Below are 19,382 nucleotides of genomic sequence, written 5' to 3'. Positions count from 1 at the left end.
TAGTGGATAGCAGCGGTTTTTTTCTTCTTTCTCAACTCATCCAGGGATTCAGGTTACAGTGTTATTTTTGTGCCAAGATTTATTATTTCTTTGGGATATTAAAATATATATAACATAAAATTGTATAAAATGGTTTCACCTGTTGTGTTTAGTTTTAGATTTTTAAGAAACTTTCCTATTTTTAATAGACCAGAAAGGATGAGAGGGAAGCCATTGTTTTACATTCGTGTTAAATTGCTTCTCGTAGCCTTAGAAATCCTCTTGTTTGTTTAATCATCTTTGAATCCTATGCTGAAGCTTAAATAGGCATTTGAATGGGTATGTGATTTCTACAACCTGGTTATTACTATTTGCTATACACTGAACTGTGTGTGTGTAAAACATTCAAGCAGGCGACCCCTGGATCTGGTAATCATGGTGGACCCATCAGACAAGCTGAGGGCTTTTTATCACCCTGAGAGCCTGGCTAAATTCCCAGCTTTGAAGATCTCCTGTTGGTAACAATCACTGGTCACCAATAACACGTTGTAGGAACTTTAGCAGTTTTACGCTCCTGCCCTTCTTTAGGCCCCCTGTCTGTGGGATTGGGGGGAAGTCAGTGTTGACAGGAAGCTCTGCAGTGAGGCTTGAGGTCTGACACAACTGAAGAGACGTATTCTCCTTCAGGGCAGAAGCTTCCCAAAGAAAAGCCATCCCTGTTGCTTTGTCATGAGAAATGAAATAGATTGACTGATTATTTTTAACAGCAGAGACAGGCTTTTCCTTTTGCACATTTAGAAGAAAAAAATAACCATTAAGCCTATGGAATTGCTCCAACTTTTATGGTCCTCTAACTTTTTACTTTTTATTTTTAGTTGATAGGTTCTTCTTTTAATGTAGCGCAGTGTTTGACTTTATCTTTAATCCTCTCATGAACACATTGCTCATATATAGGAGAATGCACAATAAAATGGGATTTTAGAGTATAGATGGCAATAATAAAATTAAGGGGCAGCAAAGACAGGCTTACGTGCTGGTACGTTTATTGCTATCTCAAACTCCTTCTACCTTTCTGGTTGCCTGTGATTAACTTGTTATTGAAAAAATTTAAATGCTCGTAAAAGTAAAAGCTGCAGTAGTCTTCTCTTGAATAGTTTTTTTCATCTAACCTCTAATAATGAATGTTCAAGCTAGAAAATACTAGTTTATAATGGCAGACGTCTGTTAGCTGTATTTTAAGCAATTACAATATTATGCTTAATTTTTAGTGATATTTTCAATCACTTAAAATTTTCCAAGTCTTTCCCAGCCTGTCCTTATAGGGCGCACCTTGTCCTCTCAGAATTGACATTTCCACACGGTTTGTGTTGTGTCCTTTCCTTCTCCTTTGCCGCCTCCCGGATGCTGTGATGGCAGTGGCCATCACTCTCCTTCCTCGTCAGCACAGACCCACACTGGTTGTCTTGTTAGCCCCACTAACAAATGTGCTATTTAGCATTTGTCAACCAAGAGGAAAGAAGTAGCATGTGTTTTCCCCTAAAATAATCAGCACAGCATTCTGGTCTTCCTGATTGATTGATGATCTACGATGTTTTCCCAAGAAGAGAGAGCTTTGCCTAACACCACGCTGATTGCTGAAGTTTGCAAAATCTCCCCCCCCCCCCCCCCTGGTCTTTGGTGCTATAATAACTCCTTGTTCTGACATTTCCAGAGACTGTTGTGCTTGCTGACGGATTTTGTACATTCACATCCCATCTCCACCAGTGCATATTCTTACCGAACAGTGATCAATTCAGCGGTTGACAAGTTGTATCTTCCTTTTTTATTTAATGGCATAAAACCATAATAAGAGTCTTGAGACAGTAACTCTCAAGGCAGTGCAAAGTTAAAGGTTACTTGAAAATGTAAAAATCTTACAATCCAGAAAATAATAACAGCGGTAAAACCCAGGAACAATTGAAAATGCACGAAGCAGATGCTTTGTAAATTTTTCCTAACTCTCCCACTGGGATACCAAGAAAATTGCCTTTAAAAAAAAATCCCATGACGCTGTCTTTTGTAATTAGAGCTATTAAGTCGAAATGATAAATAACCATTCAGTGACATACAATAAAAGAAAATAGCCCTTTGCCCTCCTTTCTCCTGAATAACAAGAGATCTGAGAGTATCCAGAATAGGAAGTTGGACTCCTTTAACCCTGAGGGTTGCTTAGAATTTAGGAAATTACAAAGCAAGGCAAGATGATTTTGCTTTTCATCCTTCCACATGGTCATGTCCGTTAAGAGAGTAAAAATGGAACTGATTTGCCAAGGAGGTGAATAATTAAAATAACCACAGCAAAGTGTACTCGGGAATGCATGGTTTAGAGGCCTCTGTTTTTAAAAAAATGCACCTGCAGGGGCACTTCAGTGGCAGTAGGTAATGTTTATAAGGCTCCGCAGACAAAGGTATTTATCACTCTAAATGGGAGCTTGTTTGTGTTTTCGGGAATCAGATACTGGGAAGGAGAACTGAGCACTGACGCTGCTGAGCCTCGTGTGGTCCAGGACAGTGATTTTACGTCATTCAGATTCCTACCTGTTATGGCCTGTGTTTTCTAAATGCGGCCAACCCTTGGGAAACGGTTTTCTGAGGTTTGGAGCAGAAAGATGGGTGGAAGGTGGGTGAGAGGAATGAAAGGGAGACTCAAGTTTTCGATTCGAGTGTAGAAAAAATGGCTGCTAGCACTGCAGCTCCTGGGAACATGTTTTCTGTGAGGAAACTAGATGAGTATAATGAGTGTACCCCGTGCATAAATTCAATATTAGTTCTACACCCAAGGTCAAAAGAAAGTTAATGACCATTTGCACACCAGAGATCTGAAACCCACGTTTTCTTTCTTTCTCATAATGACAAAAAGGAGAACAATTTATATTTAAATTGCTTTAAATTTCAAAGCATAAACACAGAAGTCTCCCTGGTACACTTTTTTCACCAGTGAAACTTCCTGGCAGGGCTCGACTTTCATAAAAAACGTGGTCCCATCCTACGGCAGTTCCCCAGTGTGGGCCGTTTTTTGTTTTCTGTGCAACAGCCCTGTTCCCACCCTGCTGGGTTAGTGACACCAAATCAGAGCCCAGCAATGCAATCAGGGCCACTTTCTTTAATGATTTAGGTTTTGGATATGTTGAGCTAATTAGCTGACTGAGGCAACTAATGGGTGTCTTTAATACACTGTTGATGGGGTAGCTTCTCCAGAGCCTGCCAGCTCCTTTGTTCTTGGTCTTCTGGGGTTTGGGAGCTGCTTCCCAGAAGAACATGTGATACATGCCACCCTGCATCTGGAGGCCAGCCTGAGAGGCTAGTATGCTAATTATGAAGTGCCCCAAAAGGACGAGCATCCACTTAAAACCCTGTATCTGACTAATTCTGTGGGCTCGAATAAAGGTTTACATTGATGGGGGGTGGGGTGCATGGGTGAGGGCAGGGAGGGGGATTGATCTGTGATCCATTTTTACAATTTATAATGTTATGACTGCTTCTCTGTATACCCCTAAGGTACCAAATAAAAGCAGTCTGTAGATGTTTTAAAATATTAAATATTAGAATAGTTAAGGAAATATTAAAAGAAAAAGAAGATTGGATAATTAAATGGAAAGCTATGGCTAATGGCTAAAATGACCTCTTAGGAACTAAAATATTCCTTAAGAAGAGAAATCCTTGCTATATGCTGTTTTTATAAAGTTTATAAAGTTATGAAATTCTGTGGTCTGGTGAACACAGTCTGCTACCAGATCTGGCAGGCCTGGGCATGTAGTCAGGAAATCTTTTGATTCTTACACTGGCCAGTGTTCACTCTGGCAAGTCACTGGCTTCCCTCAGCCTCAGTTTCCATTTTTTATAAAAGGAAAGGTTGGGCTTTGTTGATGCTAGGGGCCGTGCTCGTCCTGGAGGTCAGGTCCTAAGTACCAAGTACTGGGCAGCTTTACTTCTCTTAAGCATACATTGCTGTCTATTTAGTAAGAATGTAAGAATAACAACTGCTGATAACTTAATTTCTTTTCCAAACATTTTTTTATTTTTAGACTTTTTCCTTAGTGAAGATCTACACAGGGCCCTCTTTCCACCCCCCCATTCAGGGAATATTCTCTGCTGTCATTTGTATTGACAAGTAAGGGCTATCAAGGGAAATCTTTGTCTTGGCCACATAACCCAGGTATTGTCCATCATTCGTCACATTAAAAGACTAATTGTATAAACAGCCATGAAAATGGAGCTGTTCTCAGTAAAACTGAAAATGACACGGGCACAGTGTGTACGAATATAAGTTAAATAACGTGCTATAGTATGTAACGCAAAGCACACAATTTGATTCAGCTGAATCCTACCAGAAAAAGTGATGCCGTGATGACAAAAAGTGAAATTTACTTAACATACTATTCTTTCCATTTATGTGACCCATAAATACTTAGCATTTGAGAATTTCTTACTAAGACATTGTCTTTGTAAGTGGCTAGATAATTGTGGTTCTAGCTACTTGCGATTTTCAGATAGTTATAAAAATACTGCATTTTTAATACTGCAGTGATTGAAATCTGTTTTTGGAATGAGATTGGTGATAGAAATTTTGACCCTGGAGACAATGAAGGCTTATATTGTACAACTTCAGCTTCAGCATATACATTTTGACATAAGTCTTTTTGTTGGAGATGAGGAAACAGAGATGGATAGATATTTTAAAGAATAATCCTAGGTTTCCTTCTGACCAGTTGCATCAGAATTCCTCGTTAGCTAAATGAAATTTTGTTTTTCTAAAGCAGGGTTCCTCAAATTTAATTTGCCTAGCAGTTACCTGCAGCACTTGTTAATACTGCTAATTCCTGCCCTGTCAGCATGCCTCCCCCACTGCAATTAAGTTTGGATGGAGACCCTGGTATCTGAATTTTAACCACTCTTCACTCCTAGGTGATTTAGATGCCGTGTTTTGACAAACACGTTCTGAAGTCTGTGTGATCTGCAGTCTCAGAGAGCGAGTTGGTGTTTTATGAAGGGTGTTGGTCCCATGAACCAAGCATGGTAGAGGGAATCAAAATGTTACTTATGCTTTTGCTACTAACTCATTTATTGGACAGCTGCCCAACTTTTTAGTCTTTCTTGAGCTGAATGGAAATTTTGTCATGGGAATGGTAACAGAATTAAAAGCTCTCATGGCACTGGCAGTAAAACCTTTGTAAATGAAGAGAATTATTACCAAGCTTTATTTGGTGGGCAGACTCAGGAATAAGCAAACATTCTCACTGAAGTTTCTATACGAAACTTACCAGGAAGACATTTGTGCGGGGGTGGGGTGTTCCACTAGTTTAAAGAGGAAGTGAATTTAACCTTGGCTTTAAATAAGCACACCTGAACCAAAGCCATATCTCATAAATTCTCCAAGTTGACAGAACTAAAGAGATTGTCTGGTTCTCCTTTTGCCAAAAAGGGGCTAACTTCTGTCTATTAAAAATGCAAACATTTAATAGAAACAAAGCATTTGCTTTAAGACCTATTAAAATTAATGGAGGAAGTTTACACCTTATCATGTTATTGTTTTCTAGTAGAAAAATGACTGTGAGAAATTTGGGATTAATGTTATTTTTTTTTTCAGTAAACATTTGATCTTTTTATTTTAAGATGCATTCTAGGTATTCCACGTATAGGCATGTGGAGATAACAAGAAGGACACTGTATAATTATTAGCTCTTTAGATTTTACAATATGTTTTCATTGGTGTTATTATGGAATTAGAACCTAAATCCAGAAATTAATAAGCTATTTAAGATTTTCTTCCTCAGTGATAGCTGTTATAGTGAGATTGTTATCTTTCTACCCTTCGGAACAGATGGAAGTTTTTAGAGATGTTGCCCATTATCTTCCATTCTAACTGCAATAGAGAGAAAAGCATGACAAATAGAATTGCCATCTTAGTTTTATATGTTCCTGTTTTCTTCATTTTGATTTTTAGTTTTGTTTTCATGTGTTTAAAAGGCCCATTTCTATATCATAGTTCTGAAGGAAGAGCTAAGTAAAGGTTCTTTTCCTCTGTCTGAGGGGGACCTTATAGAGCAAACACAATTTATCATATATTAGTAACAAAACAAACTTCCACCTTCAGGTGGGGGGGCATTAGGGGAGATTGGAGATTGTCCGTAGGCCATGGTTGGGAACCCCTCTTGCTGACAGTGGAGGTGGGTTGGTGGGCATTGTTCCAAGCAGCCTGTGGGCCCTGGGGAGTGTCTGTCTACCTTGTCTGGTCAGGGAAGGAGCAGATTCCATCATCTGGTCTCATGGCATTAGACCAGCACACCTAGGCTGTAGGCTTGGACACTGGGCACCTTCGACCCTTTGGTCCTCTCAGAGTCATCACTGAAACTACAGGTGTGGAATTCAGGCTTATCATTTGTACCTAAATCCAAGTTGTTGAAGCTGCTTCATTTTACTAGTAACATTAGGCCTAAATGAATCAAATAATTTCAGGGTTAGTCTTGTAACCAAATGGACAGTCTAGTAGTTTTATCAATTTTATATGAAAAGTCAAAATACATACACTTTTATTTGAGAGGAAATATGTCTGGCTTAGTGCCTTCATCACGGATGTGAGAAGTAGTTTGGGCTGATAACCAATGCTGTATCAAAACTTTTTTCTTTCCACATATATCCTGGTTTGATTTTCTTATCTGGTAATCTTATGCAATTATTTTATTTTATGAGCCATTGGAGCATTTACACTAATACTCAAAAATGATAATGTAACAGATTGTCAGAGTTATTCACTGCACTGAAATATAGGTGGGAAATGCTTTGTTCTTCATTTTCAACAACTATGCTATATGGTCCTATCTACTGCCAGTGAGCAATATTTCAGCTGTTTCTGATTTGAACTATTTTTGTGGTAAATGGTCTGTTCAGGATGTTGGTCCTGCCTGGACCTAGTTTAAATCTCCTCTCTTGGACCACTTGATTTCTGGCATGTGAGGGTGGTTGGAGCCCCATGGTGCCCCTGGGCTCCTCTGGTCTCTGCAGAGGTGCCCATGCCAGTGGCTGCTGCCTTGTGGGATTTGCAGCGGCAGTCAGGGGCCCATCTTGGCTGGGTCAGTGTCTGGACCTTCCTGGCTCTTCGGCTCCATATTGCCTCTTGCTGGAACTTGAATCCCCACTGCTTCCCTGCTACATGCTCCAAGCAGCCCCTGGCCCTTTTTGAGGGCAGGCTCCATCACAGGCCTCTGTTCCCCAGGCCATGGAGACACTTCTGAGTCCTTGCAGACTTCCCAGTCAGGGAAAGAAGAGCAACTCAGAAAAGTAAGCTCTGCCCCTTGTTTGCCCCTAGCCTTACGATGCTCACGGCTGATCCACTGTGTGTTTGCTGGCCCCTGCGTGGGGCTGGGGTAGACTTCAAGGCAGTCTCCCCTGTGTGCCACGGCCCTGTCAGTGTGTAAACCAGCACCCGCGGTCAGTGTCCCTTCAACCACCTACTGACCTCAGCCTCAGAGCCCAAGCCCACCTGGGGGAATCAGGACTGCTGCTCTGACCTTCTGTCTCTGCTACCTCTTTCCCCTGCCCCAGCCCACGGTCCACTTGCAGCAACACGGGGACAGCCTTGAGCTTTTCTAGCCCATTACTTCCTGACTGTCCCCTTGAGGGGAACAAACCTGTGGCTTAGCCATCCCAGGAGAAAAGAGATCTGTCATCTGAGACTTCTAGAGTTGGTTCTTGATGTGCAAAGGAAGGTGATATTCTCTGCAGATTTTGCCCTTTCAAGTCTGTTGTCTTGCTGCACAATTCTACCTTGGGTGTCGGAATACAAATGTTATTGGCTTCATTTTTTTTTTATATTCAAGTTTTTTATTTATTTTTTATTGAAGTATAGTTGAATTACACTGTTGTGTTAATTACTGCTGTACAACAAAGTGACTCAGTTATACATATATACATATTCTTTTTCATATTCTTTTCCATTGTGGTTTATCACAGGATATTGAATATAGTTTCCTGTGCTGTACAGGAGGACCTTGTTGTTTATCCATATTGGCTTCATTTTTATGCTCCTTATCTTCTGCTCTACCCCAGCTGTAGGTGGGTCTGATTAGGAAAAAGTTTCCATCCAAGGATGAAAATTCAAAAGAAAAAAGCACATTACATGTTTTATACCATAAATAGTAGCTACCCTTGATTAAGCCCTTGACCTCCATCCTTTCTTCCCCACACCCACCCTGTGGGGTCATGGTTATTATAATCCTCTTTTGCAAGTAATGAGGTTCAAGGTTGGTGAGTTGATATCACTTGACAAAGGTCGTATACTAGAAATAGCTTAGGAATGATGCTGTATTTTTTCCCAACTGTGTAATAAAAGGAAATTTCTTTAAATTTTAGCGGGATAGATTTCAATGAAGGTTGAGGAAATTTTTCAAATCTTCTTTCCTGGCCTCCTCTTGGCCTGTCTGCTCCCCACCCCCGCCATTGATTGATTGATCGATCGATCGATTGTACTGTTTGGTGTCTTTGCTTGTATTTGCAAACACAAGGACTCTTAGGGGATTCTTGGTGGTTCCTCTGTATGTTTTAGAATTTCACTGTGATGTCAAGGGAAGCTTCAGCAGTATAATTGCTGACCTTTCAGGAACAACAACAACAAAAAGAATGAGCATCATATGAGTAGCACAAAGTTGTAATAAATGTTATTTTTGAAATGTAGGTTTCTTGTCTACTGTAAAACCTTAGTTAACAAGAGTGTCCATGTAGATCTGACCTGTTGTGTTTTCTGGTTTACAGTCCCTGAGGCAGAATTTCTTAGCTGTGAAAAGGAAATTAAGAGACTCAGGTTCAGTTCTGGCTTAGTCCCTTACTGTGAAGTAGTGGCTTCCAGACGCTCATTTTCTTATTCTGTGAAATGGAGCAAAGGGCACCTGCCTCTGGGGCTCTTGGGGGTGGGAGAGAGTTAGATGGCCTAAAGCATGAAGCTTCTCACTGGCACGTAGTTAGGCTTAGAAATAATTTTCTTTTACTCCCTGAGATAGATCTTTTAAAATTTTGATTGCTGAGCGAAACTGTACAGAGTAGTGGAGTACACTAGGATCTTTTTTAATGAATGAATATCTTGCAGTGTCTGAGCATCATTGATGCTCATATCTTTTATCATGTGATCAGCCTGAACCTGTCCTGTCACCAGAACACAGTCCTTGAAAGGCACTTAAAAAACGAAAACCTTTCTGTCTCCGGAGAAAAATGTTGAAGAAAATTTTTGCTAAGATCAATTCGATTGTTTTTCATTGAGGTTTTCTTTTAGTTGGATTGTATACAAGCCCTCTTTTCATTAAAAGGAAACTTGTTCATTTCTGGTACATTTCCTCTTAAGAAGGGCAAGGGAACAGGCTTCTGGGCTCAGGTACTGGTGAGCTCTTTCTTACCCTTGCCAATGGAGCAAATATTTATGTTCTAATTAAAGGATACACTTTGCTCTGGTGACGTTATCATTTTTCTCTGTTGAATAACTTTTCCGTTGGCTGGACATGTATTAAATGTTACTCCAAAAAAAACACCTAACAGGTAAAAACCTGTGAAGAAGTGGAGGAAAGGAAGTTTGGAGGGCCGCCTCAACTACAAGACAAAGGCCTAAGAGTTGAAATGGAATCCTCTGTGCCTGAGGGCAGGGATAAATCATGCAGTCAGTCAGGCGGCAGGGAAGCAGCCAGAGTCCCTCTCAGTGGCTTGAGGTGCCTCCAGCCAAGTGTGAGGATTGTGGAGCGTCTGATGGGGGAGATGGCAGTGATTCTAGCCTCCACACTCTCGACTGATGATGATGTCTGGGTGCCGAGAATTTCCAGAATTATCAGCACACCTATATTCACATGTTAGTAAAAAGTAATACATTTCTTTTACGCAGCAAACATTTATCATCTGCTCTGTACAAATCCGTGGGTTGGGAGGCATGGCTAGAGTTGGAGGGGAGGGGATGTGTAGGAGAGCTTAAAAATAAGTATGTCATTATGGCTCTAATTTTCAAAGAGACTGAAGTCCTAGTAGGAAATTCAAGTCAATTCTTGCTTAGATTGTTTGTAATAAACATCTCATTTTCATTGTTTTCTTACTCCGGTTCAATACGTTTTCAAACAATTTAAATCTTAATAGTATATTGGAGCAGATAAAGAGTCAGATCTGGGTACTTAACTATCTCCTCCCCTGACTGCCTGTGTACTTCTGGGCAAGCTATTTAGCATCTCTCAGTCTCAGTTTTCTCATCTGTAAAATGAGGATAATCATAATAGCACTTGGAATCTGATTAAGGAGAAGGCCTACCATATATCTACCCTGTACCATCACTGGGATAACAGACGTATTATCTCATTTAACTCAGATTTCTATATGAAATGAATTGAATAACTGTTAAAATGTAAATGGATTCTGCCTTGGCCTCGGCATTTGATCATGTCTGCTAGAAATGTTCGTGCTCCTTGCTGGGTCTGAGTATCACTGATGAGGACTCTGTCAGTGAACATAAACACATTGCTGAAGGCGCACCAAGGCAGCCCAGCAACCTGTAGATGTACTCGCTTTCGGTTGGTAATTAGTGATCATTGTGAAACCAAGTCTCGCATGGGGTGTGGCCGGATTTGGGCAGCAGGATTTTATCCATGTACACAGTTTTCCTCTCTCCTTACTAAGTGTGTTGGCAAAATTATGTGTGGGAAAAATTGAGAATTAAGAGTGTCCAAAAAAATGACCAAATGAGACAGTTCAAAAGAAGTAAATTGCTAAATTCCAGGAAGTGGTATTCACCTTTTATTAAGAGAAACTAAGTTTCTCACGAGCCCTACTGAGTAGATATTTAACAAATGTTGGCCTAAAGAAGTATTAAAGGGGCTTCCCTGGTGGCGCAGTGGTTGAGAATCCGCCTGCCAATGCAGGGGACACGGGTTCGAGCCCTGGTCCGGGAGGATCCCACATGCTGTGAAGCAACTAAGCCCGTGCACCACAACTACTGAGCCTGTGCTCTAGAGCCCGCGAGCCACAACTACTGAGCCTGTGTGCTGCAACTACTGAAGCCCGCGTGCCTAGAGCCCGTGCTCCGCAACAAGAGAAGCCACCGCAATGAGAAGCCTGTGCACCACAACGAAGAGCAGCTCCCGCTCGCCGCAATTAGAGAAAGCCCGCGTGCAGCATCGAAGACCCAACGCAGCCCAAAAAAAAAAAAGAAGTATTATTAACCTGCCCACAGTGGCCACATACTTCAGTCCATCCTTGCCACTACCTCTACCAGAGGGGTATGGAAAAGATTAAATGGGATAATCCACATTAAGAGCCTGTGTCTTGAATATAGGTAGAGCTCAAGAGCTATACATGTGTAGCGTAATGATGGTGATGTTTCCTTTGCTCACATCGCCTCACTTGCTGCTAAATGACTTCTGAGTTCCTCAGCCTAACATCCAAGGCCAACTAACTCTTCCAGCTTTGTTCTCTACTGTTTCCCAACACTGTCCTGTTCCCTGGTCCCATCCCGTGCTTTTCTACACCTTACGTCTGTTTATACCGATTCTCTGCGTAGACTGCCTTTCCTCACCACCTCGTTCATGTGTCAGAATCTACCTTTTCCTTGAAGTCTCTTTCATAATCTTACCCTCTCCCTCAAACTGGGTGTGGCATTTTATTCTATTTGTATCTGTTTGTTTCTGAATTGGTCACCTTTGTTCAGTTAAGTAGACCAATACTCAGCAGCACAGTTTCTAGAAGTTATTCTCTCCCCTTGAGGAATTCGTGATGTAGATTAGTAAAGACAGATGTTTGTGTAGCTAGTTATAAAATACTGAGATGAAAAAGCATAACTGTATAGAAAAAGAGCTTTGTTAGGCCAGGAAGGAAGGACTCTCCATTTTGTCGAGGGCCAGGGGTACAGGTCGTGAGGACGCGGAAGGGTTCTCACTAGAGGGATGGGGTTTGAGCTGGAGAGCACAGTGGACAAGAATTTCACCTGGTGAAGGTGGCAACGAGGGCATTCCAGGCTAGAAACAAAGAAATGTGGGGCGTGCCCTGGGAGAGTGTGAGACCCAAATGCCCAGCCTTCAAGGCTAGGTTGAGGCTTCAGCCTGAATGATGGCCAGTGTTTAATAGAGTAGGGATCCCAGGTGTCAAAACTCTCAAACCTGCACAAACTTGGGCGAAGCCCTACTGCATCAGAGATGCTGGGATCGGGCTGTGGAGTCTGAGTTGGTATTGAGCTCCCTGCGTGACTGTCATGTTCTCCAAGTGGTGAGAGGCAGTAGTCTAAAGGGATTGGGGGGGCGTGGCAGGATCAGACTGGCGATTTGGAAGTGGAACATCTGGGTGGAGAATGTATTGAGGGAGAGGCTAGCTGATAAGCTATGGCAGTGGCCCCAGTGAGAGGTGGCGGGGTCATGAGCTATGACAGTGGCAGGGAGGGAGAGGGATAGAAACGTTTCAGAGGTACAAGTGACAGGATGTAGTGAGAGACGGATGTGAGGGATGAGGGGAAGGAAGAATATGAAGACGCCTGGTGGCGATCTGAACTAAAGAACAGGCCCCCGGAGGAGGAAGAGGCTTGTGGGATATAGTGAGGGTGATGCATGTGACTTCAGACCTTTGTGTCCTCACATCCTACTAAATAGATGACTCTTTCTTGAGGGCAGAGGTGGTACCACTACACCTATCGTAGCAGCTTGTACGGAGCAGACATGTGACGGTCTGTGAAATGAACATCCTCAGTGTGTAACCAGAGTTGCGGGCCTGGAATTCAGAGAAGAGGGCAGAGATGTACACACAGCTTTGGAAATAACCCGCATAACAGGGAAAGTTGAAACCATAGGAACAGATAAGATCACTGAGGAAAGAGGCAAAGAGAGAAAAGAGAGCCTGCAGAAAACTTGCATTTTCAGGGTTTCAACATGATAAGGACCCAGAAAAGAATTTTAAAACAACAGTCTCAAGTTCAGCTGACAGGCTGAACAGACTGGGACAAAGATACAGTGGTCATTGGTCAGCTTTCAAAGTGAAGTTCAAATGGCACTGGATGGGCCAGATTATAATAGTGAAGCGTGGTGGGATTGTAAATTGGTGCAGCCACTGTGGAAAACAGTATGGAGGATCCTCAAAAAATTAAAAATAGAACTACCATGTGATCTAGCAATTCCACTTCTGGGAATATATCCAGAGGAAATGAAAACACTAACTTGAAAAGATATCTATACCCCCATTTCACAGCAGCATTATTTACAGTATCCAAGACATGGACACAGCCTAAGTGTACATCAATGGATGAATGGATATAGAAAAAACCAAACTCATAGAAAAAGACATCAGACTTATAGTTACCAGAGGCAGAGGGTTGGGGGAGGGGGAAATGGAGGAAGGTGGTCAAAAGACACAGACTTCCAGTTCGAAGATAACTAAGTACTAGGGATGTAACGTACAACATGATGACTATAGCTGACACTGCTGTATGTTACATAGGAAAGTTGTTAAGAGAAAATCCTAAGAGTTCTCATCTCAAGGAGAATTTTTTTTCCTTTTTCTTTTGTTTCTTTTCTTTTTACTGTATCTATAAGAGAAGATGGGTGTTAGCTGAACTGCTTATAGTAAACACTTCACAATATATGTAAATGAGACCATCATGCTGTACACGTTAAACTTATACAGTGATGTATGTCAATTATTTTTCAATAAAACTGGAAAAAAAACAGACAAAACTTTAAACAGTAAAAAAAAAAATAATAAAAATACTGTATGGAATGACTCATTGGTGACTACTGACCACTATTGTTCAAATTTTCCTGCAAAAACATATATAGTGATGCATTGAGGCTTGCAACTGCTTTTTCCCTTACTTTTTAAAGATTAGAAAAGATTGAGCGTTTGGAAGCATTTGTGATTGTATGTTGTTAACTAAAAATGAATGTACTCTAACAGTGTATCTTGCTGGCAGCTCAGTTCCATGCCCTTTCACGGGGAATACACTCCTTGTTGAATGTGGATGGAGTCTTGTTGAGAGGCCTCCTAAAATAAACAAAATGACCTTTCTCCAGGAATGGTACCAAAAAATAGCTGGTTACTTGGATGGTGAGGAACTAGATTCTGCCTCTTGTGGCCTGAAAACACCTCTGTGTTTTCTTAACATTTTTATGTTCACAACCCACAGAACACACAAAAGAGCTTGACCTGGCACATACCTAATTCACATTTGTGAAAAATACTTTACAAGTTGCAATGCCTTTGACTTTTAATTTTTTTTCCTATTCTTTCTACTGTATTCTGTTCTATTTCATTAAAAAAGAAATGAAAAGAAATCCTGGTCAGGATGCACATGAATGGATTTGCAGACGTGTAGTTTGACCAGCCTGTTCTGCTCCATCCTTGACCGAGGGCGACTTGAACTGCCACAGATACATACATTGTATGTGGGAGGACCAGGACAGGTTCCTTCACCTCGTCTATGAGATGAGGATGATTTTACTTGCCCAACTATTCAGGTTGTGTGAACATCAGATGAGACCCTTCATGAAACAGCTATCCCTCTGTAAAAAATACCACATAGGTGAAAGAGGACATTATTGCCAGAACTTTAATTCTTGGCAAGTTACTCAATGAATTATTTTTCTCAACTGTATTTGCTGATTTCTCACATTGGAACTTGAAGTGCTAAATTTCTGTCTGTAGTAAGATTTTTGGTTGGTTTGTAAATTAAAAAAAAAAAAAGTTTGGTTGATCCTTAAAGAACGCTCGCAACTCTAGTCACATAGTGCATTACAATCATTGTGTTTAATGACCTGCTGATTTGGCTTCGACCTTTACACAATTGATCAGAAATTAAGTAAGCATCATTCTGAAAGAGTATCAGTCCCCTTTGTGTTTAAATAATAGTTTTGACAGAGTTATTTTTTTTTGTACAATATTTTAGTAAAAAATAAAACAAACAATAAATTATGCCAATATCTCACCACTAATATTAGAAAACTCAGGGCTGTGGGCAATGCACCTTATTCTCAGAGGGTTGCCCAGGAACTATATAGTTCTAAGAGTGAGGAGCGGGGAGAGAGAGAGATTTACTTTTAAGGAATTGGCCCACATGATTGTGGAGGCTGGCAAGTCTAAAATCTGCAGGTTAAGTCTGCAGTCTGTACAGTCTGGAAAGAGATTTGTTGCAGTTCACGTCTGAAGGCAGCGGGCTTGCAGAATCCCCTCTTCCTCAGGGAGGTCAGTCTTTTTCTTTTTCTTTTTTTTTTTTTTTTCAATCAGTCATCAATTTTATACACATCAGTGTATACATTGACAGAGTTATTGGGAGAGTTTTCTTAGCAACCATCCCAGTAAGTCGTGGGGAGAGAGAGCCTGTTGTCCCCAAGGCAGCAAGAAAGTGACATTCAGGCGAGCCCTGGCATCCTCCGAGGCTGTCACCAGTAACTCCTCTTGAATTGCTCTTGGCTAACTTACAAATAGATACAATTAAACTAAGTACTTTTATGTGAATTAGTGCTAATTAATCCACATATAGTCTTAGTTCTCTCGAGGGCTCTCATGTTTACCATTCAAAGCATACGCTTCAGAGCTTGTGCTGTCACTTTTGTTGTGGTAAGTTATTTTCAAAGGTCTTTTCTGGTTTTTGGACTCTGTGTGTTGAAAGATAAGGGGATGGATGGTTTGTGTTGGCAGAGTGCGGCTTCGAGCTTCCCTCAGTCCCAGAAGCAGTCATTCCTGCATCTGTGTTCCACTGGAGGGAACTGTCCCAGAATCAATATTTGCATAGGAAAGTTTCCCCCAACATATTCTTATTCTGATCAGATAAACGAACTCAGTTCATGAATCCAAGTAACTGCTTCCTCCTTGTTCTACCACGAGCCGCACTATGAGAAGGCACGAAGAGAAATTGCCCCTTAATGTATTCCTAGACATTAATCTCACAGTAAAAGGTCAACAAGGCATTCCCTTTTAGGTGGCTAACTATGTGGTCCATGAGACTTCATGGGGGTGATTATAAAATCCTCTGAAGCCCACGATAAATAAGGTGTTTTCCCCAAGTGGTGTATGTGAAACCCTGGCTAAAATGCATTCTTGGAATCATATTATTTTCAGTATTTCCAATAAAATTATGTTACGTATTATAAGAGACCACACTCTTTTCTTCATTATCAAGGTGCTGAGGTTAAGAGTCTACTAGAACTTTTGAGTGTCTCTTCATTACCCACATTGCAATCAGTTGCTGAGTGACCTTTGCCACGTGCCTTTAACTTACTTGTGTTTCTAATTCTTGCTCTGTTAACCAACATGTAACTCTGGGCAACACATTTTGAGGTCTTCAAATATGTGATAAGAAATGTAGCATTGTTGTTGAGGATAAGCTAGAAATACAGGACTGAATTTTTATTTTATCCCAAGTATGCTTTTCTGCTAATCTCTTCTTCCTTTGGTTCTATTTATATGTACTAAGAATTATGCCTAAATCTCAAAAAATAGTGTGAACTCTCAGTCATGAAATTGCTATTCACTGTCCTGCATATTGTATGCTGCAGTATAATAAGGTGAGAAAAAGAAGTGCATAGACACCAGAACATTGTTGTTTTAGAAACAAAAACATGAATGTAATAGGCAAAAATACTTCAAAATTTAATTTTCTTTATTTTCATCAAAACTGAAACTTTAAAGGGCAAAAATTCAAATAAAGCATATATTAAGTGCCAACGTACGGTGGATACTTCATGTGGGCCAAGTTGTCCCCTGTAGGTATATTACTGAATTGCCCTCCAAAAACATAATTCCCCATTACAGGATGAGGAAAGGCTTCTTATATTAGTTGTTAGTTTGCTTATTTCTACAGCCCATTGCATTTTTAAGGGGAATTTCAGATGTTATTTTGTATTTTATTTTCCCCTTTTCGTTCCTGCCTCTAGTTTTTCAAAGAAAACAGGAGTGTTTTTCTTTATTCTTAAAGTTCCTCCTAATTGGGCCACAGTAGCGTCAATGGAACATTTTGTTGAAAGTAGAAGAAAAGCTTCTGCCCGATTCCGCTGTTCCTGCCTTGCCTTTAAATGCTCAGCTGGGCTTCCCTGGTGGCGCAGTGGTTGAGAATCCGCCTGCCAATGCAGGGGACACGGGTTCGAGCCCTGGTTTGGGAAGATCCCACATGCCGTGGAGCAACTGGGCCCATGAGCCACAACTACTGAGCCTGCGCATCTGGAGTCTGTGCTCCGCAACAAGAGAGGCCGCAATAATGAGAGGCCCGCGCACCGCGATGAAGAGTGGCCCCCGCTCACCAGAACTAGAGAAAGCCCTCGCACAGAAACGAAGACCCAGCACAGCCATAAATAAATAAATAAATAAATTTAAATGCTCAGCTGGTAGGAGTTATCCTAGTTACCTGTGGAATTTAACAGAAGACTTTCCCTCCCCTCTTTTTTCATAAATGGTTATGAAAGACGTAGCTCATATATGCAGGTGTAGTCAAGTTGTGCCATTTTGGTCACTTGGAGAGAAATTGTTCATCTCAGTTAATTTTTACAGAGCTCATGCTGCATGCACAGCATTTTAGGTGGGTGCCATCATAAGCGCCATGCAGTGGGCATAAAAGGCATATAAAAGCAAAAGGTATGTGAAATAATATTTTTAAAAATACAGAGCAAAGAGCATGGTACACAAAACAGTGCAAACTGAATCCAGAAGTCCAGTGGGCGACCTCACTGTCAGTGAGGTTGCTATGTCTGGGGCCTGATTTTGATGGAGAAGGCAGGAAGAATAAGTGGTACAGTGGGTATGAGCAGTGCCTTATTCTACTTACATATCACCCTGGATTACTTTTTCTTACTCATCTCCCTCCCCCACCTGCACAGTCCCCTGCCTCTCATATTCAGTTCATTGCCAAATGAACTCAAAAACACAGTTCAGGGGCTTCCCTGGTGGCGCAGTGGTTGAGAATACACCTGCCAATGCAGGGGACATGGGTGCGAGCCCTGGTCTGGGAAGATCCCACATGCCGCGGAGCAACTGGGCCCGTCAGCCACAACTACTGAGCCTGCGCGTCTGGAGCTTGTGCTCTGCAACAAGAGAGGCCATGACAGTGAGAGGCCCGCGCACCGCAATGAAGAGTGGCCCCCGCTCACCACAACTAGAGAAAACCCTTGCACAGAAACGAAGATCCAACACAGTCAAAAATAAATAAATAAATACATTAATTAATTAAAAAGAATAAAAAACAAAAAAAAAACACAGTTCAAATCCTCCATGTTTCTTCAGCTCATTGCCGCTTCCCTGGTCCATGCTCTGGTTATCTCTAGGCCAGATGTTAAGCCACGGTCACCTAACTGGACTCCCTGCTTCCTTCTTGCTCCTCGTAAGTCTGGTCTCCACAAAGCAGGCAAAAAGTACCTTTGAAAGTAGACACATCATGCAGTTCCCGATTTTTAAATTCCTTGGTGCCCCCCCACCACCACCATGTTCTTAGATTAACATCTGAATTGACCATGGTCCATGCTCTCTCCAGGCTTGTCTTGCATCACTCTTACCTGTCTTGGGCAGCTCCGTCTCAACCTTGGGTCTCAGCCCACATATCACTTCTTCAGAGAAGCGCCGTACATGGCCTGCTCTCCGCAATGACCTCCCCCAGTTGGTTTTCTGTCATTTCACCATTTATCATGATCTTTAATCCCATCTTATTTTTAAACATTATTATTGTAATAATTATGATTGTTACTAGTTGGAACAGTGGTTGTTAGCTATCTCCCCAGCTAGTATGTGTACTTCATGAGGTCAGGAGTTTACCTATCTTGTTCACAGGAATAACCCAAGTGCCAGGCACCTAGTAGGTACTAAGTACATATTTGTTAAAATGGAAGAGCAAGCTATACAAGGAGAAAAATAATGAAATCCTAGAGTTTGGATCAGAGCTGGGTATAATACATTCTGATGTTAAATATCAGGGTGAAGCTGGAGATGAGGAGGAAGCTGGAGAATTCAAGGAAGACCTTCTGTGATGAACAGTGTTCAGACTTGGTGAGATAAGTGATACAGAGGCCAAAGCAGAGCACTTACTGTTATATTTTTTGAGACTGATTATTTAGCAGGTGTGCTCAAGCCCGATTTTATTAGGGAGAGGTTGGAATCAGGGGCTTTGTGGTAGGAGGTTATTGCACCGGTGCAGAAAGGGTGACAAGGACTTGGATAGGGAGATGCTGGGGAAGTATGGGAGAAGAGGTGGATTCAGGACTCCATAGTTTGGGATTTTGGGGTAACAGTGCTCTGTACAATCCAAATATAAAATATGGTGCTTCCTCTAGCAATCCCACTCCTGGGTATATAGCCAGAGAAAACTCTAACTCGAAAAGGTACATGCACCCCAGTGTTCATAGCAGCACTGTTTGCAATAGCCAGGACACGGAAGCAACCTAAGTGTC

At 41.4% G+C, this 19,382-nt stretch overlaps 1 protein-coding gene across 5 annotated transcripts in view; it reads left to right on the top strand.

Annotated features, from left to right (window-relative positions):
- The window catches only part of RAPGEF5 (Rap guanine nucleotide exchange factor 5), a 219,423-nt gene that overhangs the window by 89,604 nt on the left and 110,437 nt on the right, over positions 1-19,382 (top strand). The gene's annotated exons all lie outside the window — the stretch shown is intronic.

The sequence above is a fragment of the Balaenoptera ricei genome, chromosome 9 (genome assembly GCF_028023285.1).
Source record: "Balaenoptera ricei isolate mBalRic1 chromosome 9, mBalRic1.hap2, whole genome shotgun sequence".
In the NCBI taxonomy this organism is placed as follows: Eukaryota; Metazoa; Chordata; class Mammalia; order Artiodactyla; family Balaenopteridae; genus Balaenoptera; species Balaenoptera ricei.
This window is presented reverse-complemented; position numbering and strand designations above follow the sequence as displayed.